General features: G+C 39.2%; 1 protein-coding gene across 1 annotated transcript in view; it reads left to right on the top strand.

Annotated features, from left to right (window-relative positions):
• Positions 1–16208, top strand: part of PPP4R2 (protein phosphatase 4 regulatory subunit 2) — a 51674-nt gene that overhangs the window by 19880 nt on the left and 15586 nt on the right. The window lies entirely within an intron of this gene.

Here is a 16208-nt window from a genome sequence, read left to right on the forward strand (position 1 = left end):
TAGTTTCCAGCCAAAGCGGTGATTTAGTTCTAATAAATTCCTGTTCCTCCCTGTTTTACTTTCCTGGACTAGAACATACAGTTGGCCTACCCCAGGATAAATTCTCTTTTAGAAAGGGATCAGGTGGTGTGGTCAGGGAAACAGCTGGAGGTCCATCCTTTTATTTGTATCTTGGTATATGCTGTATATGTACCCATTGGCATATGCTGTAACCAGTATATATGTATCTGAAGTACCCCCAAATTCATCATACAGGTGAAGTGTATGACTAATATTATCTCACTGTTGTGAGGTTATAACTCACTTATTTGTCAGCAGGAAATTCCTGACTTTTAAGGATTTAGTTAGAGTTTGCACTAACCCCTATTCTGTTATTGAGAAATTCAACATTCTTAACAACCTATCTGAATTGCAGGAATGCATAATTATGCTTTAAAGCCGTAGCTTTTGCTAAGCTAAGTTGGTGTCAAAGTGTTTTTATGATAAAGACAGTTCCCTCCCAAAAGAGAAATTGGGTTACATGTTTCTTAGCTTCCTAAGATTCCTAACCGGATCTTGTAAGGACATAAAACTAGAGATCATGGTCTGAGGCAAAATATAATAGTTACTTTAAGGGAGCAATAAATGTTTTGGGAGCAGTAGAGTCAGAGGTTGACTTCTGACAGGAGAATTAGCAATGGCTTCATGGTGTGAGACAGGCTTAGTCCAGCTTGAAGGAACAGTGAACGAAGGAGTAGTCAGGAAAAGTGCAGGGCTATGAAGGTAAATTTGGGATAGATTGGAGAAGGTGAAAGTCGTTCACTTTCAAGTCGTGTCTGACTCTTTGTAACACCATGGACTAAACAGTCCATGGAATTCTCTAGGCCAGAATACTGGAGTGGGTAGCCTTTCCCTTCTCCAGGGGCTGTTCCCAATGCAGGGATCGAACCCAGGTCTCCCACATTGCAGGTGGATTCTTTACCAGCCAAGCCACAAGGGAAGCCTAAGAATACTGGAGTGGGTAGCTTGTCCCTTCTCCAGCAGATCGTCCCAACCCAGGAATTGAACCAGAGTCTCCTGTATTGCAGGTGGATTCTTTACCAACTGAGCTATCAGGGAAGGCCATAGATCGGAGAGTGTCTTGCTATTACATAGAATTTTGCTTTTAGAAAGAGTTCACAAGTTACTGATGATTTGAGGGCAAGGGAGAGAGAGCTTTGCCTTGTGGAGCTAAAGTCTTAATTCAGGGAAGTTAGGGCAGTCACTTAGGAGGCTATTATAGGAATTTAAGCTAGAGGAAATGAGAACTTGAAATACACTTTCACTTTTGACTTTGATGCATTGGAGAAGGAAATGGCAACCCACTCCAGTGTTCTTGCCTGGAGAATCCCAGGGACGGGGTAGCCTGGTGGGCTGCCGTCTATGGGGTCGCACAGAGTCGGACACGACTGACGTGACTTAGCAGCAGCGGCAGTCTGTCTAATCTATGCTGTTAGCAGTGATTGTGTTACAGTGTAAATATCTTCTTCCTATAATTAAAATCTTTATGCCTCTTCCCTTTGATTACTGTTGGTCGCTCAGTCATGTCTGACTCTTTGCAACCCCGTGGCTGTAGCCTGCCAGGCTCTTCTGTCTTTGGGATTTTCCAGGCAAGAATACTGGCGTGGGTTGCTGTTTCCTCCTCCAGGGGATCTTCCCAACCCAGGGATTCAGCCCAGGTTTCCTGCATTACAGGCAGATCCTTTATTGTCTGAGCCACCAGGGAAGCCCAAGATAATTATAATGATATTTAAAATATATGTGATTATGTCTTTTCTTGTCCCCCAGTTTGTCCCCCCCCCCCCCGCCACTGTAACTACTCACAGTTCTGTGGTAGATCACACTGTCTCATCTTAGTGCCTATGCCCATATTGTTTCCTCTCCCTGGAAGAAAGACCTTTCTCTTCCTTTTTGCTCATCTTTTAAGGGGTTGGAAAATTTTCCTTGACCCTGGGTTAGGTGTGTCTTCGTCCATTATGGTACTTCATGATTGCTTCTATTGTGTATTTGGTAATTTTACTATTTTTTGTTTATATTGTGAAGTCCCTGAAGGCAAGTACAGTTTTTTTTTTAAATAATTTTCCCTACTACAGTGTAGCTTAGAGATGTATATTTGCATAGGTTTTTGTGTGTGTTTGTTTGGTTTTGCTTATACTTTTCCTATTACTAGGTGTATTGACTTCTTAACAAGAGTATGGATTCTGAAGCCTAAATGCCTGCATTGAAATTTTGACTCTACTGCCTAACTAGCTATACAACCGTGGGCAGGTTGTTTAACCACTTTATTTCTTAGTTGCTTTATTGATAATAAAATGAGTGAAATAATACTACCTAACTCATGGGGTTGTTGTGAGGATTGAGTAGTACACAGTGCTTAGAACAGTGTCTGAATTAGTCGTTATGTGTTTGCTGCTATTATTATAATTACGCATTGAAGTTCATATATAATTCTCTGTTCCTATTGCTAAAACAGTTGCATATGTAATACTTCCCAAATCTGCTTGGAAAGTGGTATTTTTCTTCCTGATTTCTTTTTTTCCACTGTAGGTAGTTGTGAGTGTTATTTCAGAGTAGACTTCAGGGTATTTTTACCAAGTAATTATCGAGCAATTACTTTTTGCTTTATGTATTATTGGTACTTGTGATATATGCTGAACATATATGATATATGGTGAACAAATATGTGAGCAGATAGATACAACAACATTATGTATTATGTTATTGGATTGTAAGGGCAGTAGAGGAATAAGAAAAATGGCAAGGGAAACGAGAGTTTAAGGGTAGAGAGGCAGTTGTAATTTTAAATAAAGTGGTCAGAGTCAGCCTCATTTTGAAGGTGATATTTGAGCAAGACAGGAAGTTGGCCATGCATCTACTTAGTAGAAGAGCATTCCAGGCTGAGGACTTCTGTGCAAAGGCCCTTAAGAAGGAGTGTGTTCCGCCTTTTCACAGACTAACAAAGGAGGCCACTGACTGGAGTAGACTGATCAAGGAGAGGAGGTCAGAGGGGGCTGGGGTCAAATCATTTAAGGCAATGTGAGCCATGGTAAGGAGTTTTTATCCTTTACTCTGAGTGAAATCAGGAGCCAGTGTGGAGTTTTTTGAGTTGAGAAATGACATTGTCAGACTTAAGCATTAAGAGAATTTCATGAACGACAGTGCTGAAAATAGGTTTTAGGTAAAACCCAGGTGTCTCAGTGATAAAGAATCTGTCTGCTAATGCAGGAGACACAGGTTCGATGCCTGGGTCTGGAAGATCCCCTGAAGAAGGAAATGGCAGACCACTCCTGTATTCTTGCCTGGAAAATTCCATAGACAGAGGAGCCTGACTGGCTACTGTCCATGTGGTCACAAAGAGTCAGACACAGCTGAGCACTCACTGGCCACAAAGTAAGCTAAAAGCAGGGATTATTGAAGATAATATTTTTGAAGAGATGGATTAAGTCATAGCAGGAGGTTGTGAGAATTAGTCATACTTTTAATACATTTTGAAGGTAAAACTGGGAGGATTTTCTGAAGATACGGTGTGGTGTGTGAGGGAAAGAATGGAATCAAAAATGACTCCGGTTTGCCGAAAGGGTGGAATTTCTCACACCTGAAATGGGAAAGGCTTTGGGAGGAGCAATTTGTGGGAAAGACCAGAAGTTCACTTTTGGACTTGCTGAGTTCTCTTCTATTGTGTAGCAGGTGGTTGGACGTGTGAATGCATTAACAGATAGTATTTAAAATCTTCAGACAGGAGAAGATCACCAAGTGTAGACAGAAGTGATTAGCTGAGCTTTGGATCACTCCAGCATGGAGCAGTTTGTAAAACCAGAAAGGACCAATGAGTAGGGAAGATCAGCAAGTTAAAAGACAGTGGAGTGAAGTGAAGTGAAAGTCACTCAGTCGTGTCCGACTCTTTGCGACCCAGTGGATTATAGAGTTCACAGAATACTCCAGGCCAGAATACTGGAGTGGGTAGCCTTTCCCTTCTCCAGGGGATCTTCCCAACTCAGGGATTGAACCCAGGTCTCCTGCATTGCAAGTGAATTCTTTACCAGCTGGGCCATAAGGGAAGTCCTAAAAGACAGTATCAGGAAGTAATTAAGGAAGAATCGTCAACTGTGTGAAACACCCTAGATAGGCCAGTTAGGATGAGATGTGAGAAACGATTATTGGCTTTAGCATTATGGAGGTAGTTGATGACCTTGATAAGCACGGATTAGTTTTAGTGGTGTAGCCTGTCTGAAGTGGGTTTGAGGGATAATGGAAGGGAGACAACCCTTTCAAGGAGTTTCCTTCAAAGGAGAGCATATATATTTAAACATCTTCTAGTTCATCCAGAACTATTAAAAATGAAACCGGGTGATGTGTAAATGATGGAGGAGCTCGGAGGGTAAGTAGAGGAAGAAAAAAATTCTGAAGTGGGAGAAATGTTAATTTATTTGTATGGTAGTGGAAATGATCCATCAGAGATTAAAAAATTGTTGTGGTTGATTAAAAGGATTACGTAGGTGATGCTCTTGAGTAGGTGCACAAATGGAGAATCTGGTATGTAAATAGATGAGAGCATGGATACTTCTATTATAACAGGTGGGAATTCCAGGTGTGGGTGACCCTTCTAGTAGTAGGTGGATAAATGTGGGGGACTCAGGAAATTCAAGGGTGTTAAGTATGAGAGTGAAAGAGAACTCAGTGGGGGTTTGAGGAGAGAAAAGAAAGTGAAAGTGTAGTTGCCCAGTGGTGTCTGATTCTTTGCAATCCCATGGACTGTAGCCCGCCAGGCTCTTCTGTCCTTGGAATTCTCCATACAAGAATTCTGGACAGGATTGCCATTCTCTTCTCCAGGGGATCTTCCTAACACAGGGATCAATCCCTGGTCTCTCATTGCAGACACATTCTTTCCCATCTGACCCACTGGAGGAGATATGAAATAGTTACCTGGAAGTGTCTGGGAGTGAATAAACTAGGAAAATAAAATACTAATCTGATAGCATTAATATTGTACTTGAAATAAGCTAGTATGGTGATGCATTTTTCTTTCATCTTGTGTTAGTGCCCATGTGTGCCGCTGCATAGGCACAGATTTGGTGGGGTTTGCATTTTTTAAAGTTGATTTTGTGAGTACAGTGAAGCTAGAGAGGGGCTAGAGAATCAACTCTATGCTGGGGGGCAGGTGGCTAATGCTTAATGATTAACTATTATTTAATTTGATAAAGTGGTGAGGGACAGTAAAAAGGTGGTTAGATCAATGAATTGGAGGTCTTGTAGAGTCAGAATTTCCACAGTAAGTGCAATATATTTAAATATCTTCTAGTTCATCCAGAACTATTAAAAATGAAGCTGGGTGATGTGTAGTTTTTTTTTTTCCTATTTATATTTTTGTTAGCAAAAATACTGCATTTATTCATTTTCTAAAAGGAAATAATTTTGTGAATGGGTAAAGAAGGAATATTGGGTAAATTTTCTCCTTTCTGTAATAGAAGGAAATGGTTAAAGAGCCTCTAAAAGTGCTCTTAGGCTGGAGAGATTGCCTCTATTAAATATCTGTTATGTGAGAGTACGTAAGATAAGCCCAACTATCTTAGGATCTAACAGAAGCCTTTCTTGTTGCCTCAGTCCTGTCTTATACCTGGAAAGCCCTCTCCGTATCTCTACAGTATTGCTCAGATGTTTTCCACATCCAGAGTTTCTTGAGGATGAATAGCCATTGAGTGCTTAGTAGGAGTCAGCCACTTTGCTAAAATAAGCACTCTCCTTACACTAATGTAATGCTTACAGCAGTTCTGTGAAGTGAATAACTTACCTCCATTTTAGATACGGGAAACAAAAGGAGGCTAGAGTTACCGCTCCTGTGTCGCACAAATGAAAAAGTAGCTGAACTAAAATTTGAACCCAGATAAGCTTTCAGACTCTAGCACCAGCACTTTAATTTTTTTTTTTACCCTGTTGTTTTTACTTTCAGTGAAGTTTTAAATGCACTAGATTTAGGGAGTTTATTTAGTACAACAAAGGGAACAGAAAAATCTTCTATGTGCTTTTCCTTTATTTCCTATTCCATAGAGGTAACCACTTTAAAACCATTGCTTTTTTAGGAGGAGGGGTGTTGACCTACCTGTTTCTAAGTGACAGTTTTAGACGGTTACTTTTTTCTTTAAAATTTTAGAATAATTACTGATTTCACAATAATAACAGGATTTAGTTTCTTTTACCTGTTCCCTCTTACTCTGTTCATACCTACTTCTGACTTCCATTGCCCGATTTCTTTAGTATAAGTGTATTGAAATTAGCCCAGCGTTTGTTACATACGTTGTATTAGTGAACGCTGTGTTTTTCATTTACTTTTCTGTGTGCTTATGGCTAATTCCATCTGTAAACAGAATAGCACAGAATAGACACATACCATACTAAAAAGCCAGTGTTGCAAACACTGTTACAACACTTTGAGCTTCACCTTCAAATTCTAAAAGAATTCTCTAAGATGAAACTTGTGTACTAAACAGTAATCTGCCACCACTGCCATGTCAGCTCATGTTATTTTTCAGTAACAAATTATAAAGCCATTTATGTATGCTCATTTCAGTCTCCTTAAAAAAGCTCAATATTTCTTCCTTTGCTTTGCACTGCATCAGTTGATCTCTGGTTTGAGGTAGAAGGGCTTTCCTGTTGTTTTTTTTCTCTCAGCTTTCTCAATGAACTTGAGGAAAAATATTCTAGATCACTCTGATCTCCATAGCACATTTTCCTGTATGATTAGAAGTGATTCATGAGATAGATATTAATGCTAATGAGTTCTTTTTAATGAATTGTGTATATTTTAGAATTTCTCCTCTGTCTCTCAAAATGTTTGGACACATGTTCATGCCATTTTATTCTTTAGATTTTTTGAGAAATCTGTGTTGCACCTCTGATTTTCTTGACCTTACTGTTTTTTAGAAGGAACCAGTATAATTCTCAACAGAAGGGATTGTGTATTGCAGTGGTTTTCAGCTGGGACCAAGCCTCCCATCTCCCCTACCCCCCACCCCAGGGTTCATTTGGCAATCTCTAGAAACATATTTGGTTGTCACCGTTTGTGCTGAGGATTACTGGCATCAAGGTGTACGGGTTGCAGGTATTGCCGAACATCCTACAATGGACAGGACAGCCTACCACAGTTCAGAACCCTCAAGCCTAAAATATCAGTGGTGCTGAGATGGAAAAATTCATTTGTCTGTATTAAGTTCCTTCTGTCTTTAAGTTCTAAACTTTTCCACTTCCTTTTTCCACACTGTACTCATGGTTTCAGGGTTCACCTTAAAGTCCCACTTTGTCCTGAAGTCTTTTCTTGATATGGCTCTAAACCTATATTTCATTTCCTTTTTGTTGGTTCTGTTATACCGTCATTAAACTCTTTGCATCTGATAGTTTATGCTGTCTTATTTCTGTTTGTTTATTATCTGTATATCTTGTTTTTCGTACTGTTTTAAGGATCATTGTCTTTCATTGTTTCAACTGCTTTTGAACTTGATGTTACATTGTCAGTTGGTAAAATGAAAAAAGGGCTCAGGGCCTGCCTAGGCTTTGGGAAATGTGGTGAAAGAATGGACTCATCTCTCTTGATGGCAAATTGGCTTTGATATCAGTGGATTATGGAGGAAATGGTGAATGTTGTGAGTAGTGTGACTGTCTAGTAGCAAGAAGGAGAATAGATCCACCAGCCATTAAACTAGTGCAACTTTTTTAAAACCTAGTACCCTCTGAGTTCCAAATTGGCTGTCTTTAGCTTGAATGGTACTGTTAGAGGAGACCTGTCTTTGTTTCATATTTGTTCAGTTCAGTTGTCTATGTGGAAGGGATGGTCCATGTTGATATATTAATAAATTTGAGAAATTTTTTCAAAAAAGGATCAAGGGTTAGCTAAGAGTTAAGCATAAATCAGGCTAACTAAGATAGACTATTTCTTGAACTTTTTGTTTTAATTGGTAGGGAGAAATGGGTGAGTGGAGGAAAGTAACTTGAATCTTTAGACATGTTGGAATTGTTACGAATATACAAGTGGCCAAAGAAGAAACCCAAGTTTACGCTGAGGTGTTATCTAAACGTTAGTGTTACCTGTTGAAGCTTTCTTTTCCATCTGATTGGGTCCTTTGTATGTACAGTTATCATTCGGTATTTTAACACTCTTAATTTGAAAACTTCACTTTTAGTGGCAAGTAACTTTACCTTCAGAATTTGTGTCATAATTTTATTTGACATGGTACTTTGGAGCAGGTACCATTCCATCTGCCTACGAGTTTCTGAGCAGGGAAATGTATAGCATTTCAAAGATAATTTTAAAATAGAAAGCAGATAAATATTTTAGAGTCACTTTAACATTTATATGAAAACAGCAAGTTTTATATTTGAAGCATTTGGTAAGAAATGAAATACAAAAGTTATGTTACTTTTATACTTGTGTAGTTTGTTTATACTTGTATTATTATACGTAGTAATTTTACTTTTTCTGTTAATACCGGAGAATAAGAAAAAGGCAATTTTAGAGGGGTGGAGTAGGTAGTGGTTTTTAACTGGGGATACTTTCTGTCTCCCAGGAAGCACTTAGCAATGTTTATAGATATTTATTGCTGTCACAATTTGGGGGTCATTTTAAGGTTGGGTGGTCCTGACTTCTTGTGGGTAGAGGTCAAGGGTGCTGTTCACCATTCTACAGTTCACAGGTCATCCCCCTTTGACAAAGAATTATCAGGCTTACAATGTCAGTGGCTCCAAGACTGAGGAACTACAGGATAAGGGATTGGAAAGGACCTATTCAAACCCAAAAGAAAGGTCTTGTGGCCAGTAAACATACTGCTTCACTGGCAGTGAAGGAAAGGCAGAGTGTAGTGTGTTTCTACTGTTAAATGTATGAGTTCTGAAAGTGTGTATTACTGGGATGAAATAAGTGTTTCTATACTGGTGTCACTGTAAAGTGGTACATTTCTGAGGCGCCTTTGAAAATATCAAAGTTCTTTGTATTTCATACTTTTGATTCATTGATTCCACTTACAGGAATCTATCCTAAGGTAATAAATAGATGCCATACAAAGTTTATTATTGCGATATTAAACGCAATTACTTTTAATTGTAATGAGCTGGAAGCAGACCTAAAATTTTTTCTTTAAGGTGGTTATTAAATAATGGTACATCAAATACGGTACATATTAAAAATCTTACTTTCAGAGACTGCTTGCGTGGTGACTGTACCACAATGAATGAGGTGGGGGATCAAAGGAATACTAATTTAGGATGCCCAGCTTAGATTTAAAAAAATATATTAGAGAAAATATATTTTCTACTATAATATGTATACTACTAAAAATGTACTGTAGTAATGATTACTGGGCACATTATGGCGAATTTTCATTTTCTGTAAATTTTTTCCGATGACTATTCTATGTCTATATGGGGCTTCCCATGTGGCTCAGTGGTATCCACCTGCCAGTGCAGGAGACATGGGTTCAATCCCTGGGTTTGGAAGATACCCTGGAGGAGGAAATGGCATCCCGCTTCAGTATTCCTGTGAGGAGGAATCCCATGGACAGAGGAATCTGGTGGGCTACAGTCCATAGTGTTGCAGAGAATCAAGACATGGCTGAAGATGTACATGCATGTATTCTATATATAGAATTGGAAGGGGTGGGACAGGCATCTTTTTAATTTTTAATCTCTGGTACAGTTTTGTAATAGGGCTGTCATTTCTCAGACTGTTAACTGAAAAATCTGTCCTTTGCCATATGCTAAGTTTCCATTTATGTTTGGGTCTATTTCTGGGCTCTCTGTTCCACTGACATTTTTAATGTTTGCTCAATTAATTGGTAAAGATATTATAAAAGTATAATTATACAAAAGGAATGTTCTCTTGATTGGGGCTCCATGTAGAGATTTCTGACTTGGTAATTTATATTTTAAAGTTCTTAAAAATGTCAGGATTTTGTGTAAGCAATTACGTTATTTTTGCCCATCTTCCGCTCATGTAATTCAGTATTCGGATTAAATTTACTTGTATTTGTCAGATAGTTATGATTAAATTCTTATCACACTTTGTCTGCTGATGAAATTCAGATTCAGTTGACTTGTCTTTGTTTGCTCCAGTCAGATTGTTACAGCTGAAGTCTCCCGATTCAAAGCCCCGTCATCTTGGGTCAGTGATAAGTCTCATTAATTTGTTTGTTTTCGTCCATTCATTTTTTTCCACATTTCCCTTTGTTTACAGATTGTATGGCATCTGCTTTCCCTTGGAGATAGTGTCGGGCTCTCCTGTGCTCTGCTGTGTTAGCTTCCCACACAGATTTTGCGTGGAGAGCAGTGAGCTGAGTCACCTTACTAGAATTTGGAACTGTAAGAGGCAACAAGTTAAGATGTAGCTGCTGGCCACTAAAATGTTCCAGAAGTAGCTGGGAAATAAAGAAATGGATTTTCTACCCTTGGGCTCTGAAAAATAGCTTTAACCTGAAAATTGTGAGGGAAACATATTTGTTCTAGTACTTACCAGTTCCTATAGAGGAAAAAGATGAATGCAGTGTTTGGAAGGAGAATACGTTTTTTAGTGGTATGAGGTATTTTCCTTCATAGAGGAGCTACTGCATAAAGGGAAAAATGAAGAGGAATGAGAACAAAGGAAGCAGAGGGAGGTGAAGTTACTTAACGGTAATGCATTTCAGTGGATTCTTGAGTTAATTTGAGCAGAGTAGATGAAAATTCTGAGTATGTATTTTTGGAGGAAATTTTTATGTGGAGGAGTTGATTCTAAAGTTGAAAACGTGTTTGTGTATCATGAGCCATCTGTTTAGAATAATTTTATTTTCATTTGAAAACTAAGGATTTTTTTGTTTTGTTTTTCTTTTCTAGTTTCTCGTTCTATGAGTACATTCATAAGAAAATTATTTTTGTTGCCAAATTTTTAGTTGACTTACTCATGGCTTGTTTTTGTGCTCAAATTACATAATTTTCAGGGAAGCATTTTCTGCTTTTGTTTTTATTGGTTGTGTTGCATCTAAAAAGTTACCTTTCACATTTTATAGAAGCTTTTTTTTCCCCCAATTATGTATGTCATAATTTGAGTTGTATCAGTTGGATATGATATATAGAGTAAGTCTGCTTGTTACATGTGAAGCTTAAAGTACAAATTCAGTAATTCATTTCATTTTACGGGACTTAGTTACTGTCTGCTCTAGTGACCTAGAGTCATTGAAGCTCCCCATAGTTTGCTTTACCAGGTCTCCCATCACGTTTTGTCTTGCTCTTTACATTAATGTGGTGGTATTTAGGTGTCATAGGTGGACTTTAAAGCAATTAATGGAAAGATGCATCTTTTTTTTCTCAAATGTGTACATGGAAATTCTAATTCATGAAACAGGTTATGACTTAGGGAATGATTATTAAAACTATGGAAAGAATTCTTAAGAAATGAAAAGTATACGACTCTTATTTCAGTAACCTCCCCTAGTATGTTTAAGTTTTAGTTAAATGACTCTTGAGAGTCCCTTGGACTACAAGGAGATCTAACCAGTCCATTCTAAAGGAGATCAGTCCTGGGTGTTCTTTGGAAGGAATGATGCTAAAGCTGAAACTCCAGTACTTTGGCCGTCTCATGCGAAGCGTTGACTCATCGGAAAAGATTCTGATGCTGGGATGGATTGGGGGCAGGAGGAGAAGGGGACGACAGAGGATGAGATGGCTGGATGGCATCAGTGACTCAATGGACGTGAGTTTGAGTGAACTCTGGGGGTTGGTAATGGACAGTGAGGCCTGGCGTGCTGCAATTCATGGGGTTGCAAAGAGTCGGACACGACTGAGTGACTGAACTGAACTGAAATGACTATAGGGAATCTAGTGAAATTTAAAGATAAATTTTAGTAACCACTGGCAATTGGATAGTACTCAGAAGTTAATATTAGTCATGTCAGAAATTAAAATGTGCTGCATCTGCCTATTAAGCGTCAAATTCCCCTTCCCAAAAGAAATCTAGGGAAAGGAGGGAAAACTTAATCATGCATATAGCTTTAAATAATCACCATGATCAAATTTTAAAACCATTCAGTTCAGTTCAGTCGCTCAGTCATGTCTGACTCTTTGAGACCCCATGGACTGCAGCACGCCAGTCCTCCCTGTCCATCACCAACTCCCGGAGTTTACCCAAACTCATGTCCATCGAGTCAGTGATGCTCTCCAACCATCTCACCCTCTCTTGTCCCCTTCTCCCACTTTCAGTCTTTCCCAGGATCAGGGTCTTTACTAGTGAGTCAGTTCTTCACATCAGGTGGCCAAAGTATTAGAGTTTCAGCTTCAGCATCAGTCCTTCCAATGAATATTCAGGACTGATTTCTTGTAGGATGGACTGGTTGGATCTCCTTGCAGTCCAAGGGACTCTTCAAGGGTCTTCTCCAGCACCACAGTTCAAAAACATAAATTCTTTGGCTCTCAGCTTGCTTTATAGTCCAACTCTCACATCCATACATGACTACTGGAAAAACCATAGCTTTGACTAGATGGATCTTTGCTGGCAAAGTAATGTCTCTGCTTTTTAGTATGCTGTCTAGGTTGGTCATAATTTTCCTACCAAGGAGTAAGTGTCTTAATTTCACGGCTGCAGTCACCATCTGCAGTGGTTTTGGAGCACCCCAAAATAAAGCCTGCTACTGTTTCCATTGTTTCCCCATCTATTTGCCATGAAGTGGTGGGACCTGATGCCGTGATCTTAATTTTTTGAACGTTGAGTTTTAAGCCAACTTTTTCACTCTCCTCTTTCACTTTCATCAAGAGGCTCTTTAGTTCTTCTTCACTTTCTGCCATAAGGGTGGTGTCATCTGCATATCTGAGGTTATTGATGTTTCTCCCGGCAATCTTGATTCCAGCTTATGCTTCTTCCAGTCCAGCGTTTCTCGTGATGTACTCTGCATAGAAGTTAAATAAGCAGGGTGACAATATACAGCCTTGACGTACTCCTTTTCCTGTTTGGAACCAGTCTGTTGTTCCATGTCCAGTTCTAACTGTTGCTTCCTGACCTGCATACAGATTTCTCAAGAGGCAGGTCAGGTGGTCTGGTATTCTCATCTCCTCCAGAATTTTCCAGTTTATTGTGATCCACACAGTCAAAGACTTTGGCATAGTGAATAAAGCAGAAATACATGTTTTTCTGGAACTCTCTTGCATTTTCGATGATCTAGTGGATGTTGGCAGTTTGGTCTCTGGTTCCTTTCCCTTTTCTGAAACCAGCTTGAACATCTGGAATTTCACAGTTCATGTATTGCTGAAGCCTGGCTTGGAGAATTTTGAGCATTACTTTGCTAGCGTGTGAGATGAGTGCCGTTGTGCAGTGGTTTGAGCATTCTTTGGCATTGCCTAGTAAAAATGCTAGTAGTGAATAAAATTTACGTACCATATAATCCACCCATTGAACAGGAAGTTGTGAGGTCACACATCAGCTCTTTTTTAACTTTTTGAGTAACTGCCAAGTTATTTTCCAAAATGGCTGTATACCATTTTACATTCCCATCAGCAGTGTGTAGGTTTCCACCTGTCGTACTTCCTCCCCAACACTTGTCATTGAATACATCTTTTTTAATATAACAATTTCAGTGGGTGTGGAATGGTATCTTGTGGTTTTGATGTGCATTTCCTTAATGCACATCTTTTCATGAACTTATTGGCAGTCTTATCTCCTGAAACTGTACCCCTTAAACAATAATGTGTCAACCATCCCTTCTCCAAAGCCCTGGCATATGCCTTTCTGCAGTCTCTCTGACTATTCTAGATACCTCATAAAAGTGAAATAAGAATACTACTTCTTTTGTGTCTGGCTTATTTTGCTTAGTGTGACGTGTTCAAGATTAATCATTGTTTTAGTATGTGAAAGTTTCTCTTCCTCTTTAAGGCTATATCCCACTGTATGTGCATGTGTGTGTGCACGTTTTGTTTATCTCTTCATCTGTTGAGATACATTAGAGTAGTTTCCAGCATTGTATGTAAGTGAGTTTCATCTGACTTTCTGTTTTTGGATCTTTTGCATCTCTATCTTTTGAAAATGGGTTTGCTGGGTCATGTAGTAACTGGTTCTTTTAAAGCATCTTTGGCACAGTGACTCCGCTGGTTCTGCGTTCTGACAGGCAGTGCCACATAGTTTTCAGTTTCCCTACATACTGGCCAGGCAGCAGTTATCTCTGCTGTGTGTGTGTGTGTGTGTGTGGCGGGGGGAGGTGTTGCTTTGTTTTGTTTTGGTTTTTGTTGGATAGCCCTCTAATGGATGTGGAGTTCTGTTTTATTGCCATGTCCTGGATATTAACACCTTATCAGAAAGATGATTTGCATATAGTCTCTCCCGTTCTCTGGGTTGACTCTTCACTCTTTGCCGATAAGTGTCCTTTGATACACAAGTTTTTTTATTTTAATACAGTTCAGTTTATTTTTTTTGTTGCCTGTACTTATGTGGGAGGGTGTTACAATATCTTTCACATCAACAGTGGTAGGTTTGGAAATGTCTTTGGAATGTATCAGGAACTTTTCAAGCCCACAGTGAAGCTCACATTTTCTAGACTTTAAGTTTTTTATTTTGAAGTTGAATTTTTATCAGTGGTCACGAATATTTCAGTTGATTTTCTTGATTTTTTTTTGAGAACATGTCTACTGGTTTCTTTTGGTTTTGAATAAGCATTATTTATTTGACATTCCTTTCAAGTAAAAAAGGCTTTCTATGTAAAATAGCTCACTCAGCTGGCACCAGTATTTAGCTTTTTGCTACTTGAGATGTCTACAGTATTTGGCTAGGCAACAGAAATCCTTTATGTATATTTTTCATGGTGTTGTCTGTGCTATGCTAAGTCGCTTCAGTCATATCCAACTCTTGCAACCCTGTGGACTGTAGCGCACCAAGCTCCTTTGTCCGTGGGATTCTTTGGGCAAGAATACAGCAGTGGGTTGCCATGCCCTCCAGGGAAACTTCCCGACTGAGGGATCAAACCTTCATCTCTTTGTCTCTTGCATTGCCAGGCGGGTTCTAGTACCACTGGGTGGTTAAAAAGACATATGTGTACTCAAAGATCAAGATTTAAACAACTTAGGAAATTTGCTTTGTTGAACTTTGCAGTAAAATAGTTCATTTTTAAATTGTGATTTTGTGTTGATAAGGAAGGTACAGCTGCTGCCACTGGAGCTGGTGCTGCTGCTTTGCCTTGTGCTCAAGTGTCGGCCGTGTTGCCCCTGCTGCGCTTGCACCCACTGTCACTGCAGATGTCAGCTCAGTGAAAAAGTCAACTCTGCTCTTACGAAAATAGCTCTGACCTCTTGGGGCCACACTTTGAGAGCTGCTGGCTTAGTCTGTAGGGTTGCTGAACCGGGTGGAAGAGTGATTGCAGACTAGCAGTCTTAGCTTGCTTAAGTAGTCTCCTGTGTATGAGATCTATCTGCTGCCATTAATGGTTACAGTGTTTGGAGGAATGGTTGGCGTTCCTGACCTTTGTATCTCTTAGAATTTAGGTTATTCAGACAGATTTCATCACTAAATTTCCTTATGTGAGTGGTAAAATGTGAGGGGACAGGAATAAAAAGATGTTGATATTTTCATGAACAGATGTGAAAGTTATATACAGATATTAATCAACTTTTTACTTTGCAAGATATGTCTTGTATAGAACGTGCGGTATATGCCTTTTAAATGATAAAAATACTAAAAATTTTAGTTGAAAGCAAAAGAACTAGGAGAAATTGAAGTTTATTTTACTATTTTAACAGATAACAAGACAAGAAAATTTACTAGTCTATATAAGCATTACAGGGGGCTTTCCAGGTAACTCAGTGGTAAAGAATCCACCTGCCAGTGCGGGAAATGTGGGTTCAGTCCCTGAGTCGGAAAGATCCCCTGGAGGAAGAAATGGCAACCCACACCAGTATTCTTGTCTGGATAATCCCATGTACAGAAGGTCTTGACAGGCTACAGTCCATGGGGTCGCAGAGTTGGACAGAACTGAGCAACTAAGCACACACACATAAGCATTATTTATACCTTGGATGTTAAGAGCTTAGGGTATGGGAGTCCACTTAAAATTGTAAATGTAAGGTTGGGCCAGTTTCTAATAACTTATTTTAAGTGGGGACAGTAACACGTCCCTTTGTTGTAAGAGATGGAGGCAGAGTAATGTGTTTAAAATGTGGAAAGTGGGACTTAGACAATAAGCTTTCAACTAGAAATACCA

Source organism: Bos indicus x Bos taurus, chromosome 22, assembly GCF_003369695.1.
Source record: "Bos indicus x Bos taurus breed Angus x Brahman F1 hybrid chromosome 22, Bos_hybrid_MaternalHap_v2.0, whole genome shotgun sequence".
Lineage (NCBI taxonomy): Eukaryota > Metazoa > Chordata > Mammalia > Artiodactyla > Bovidae > Bos > Bos indicus x Bos taurus.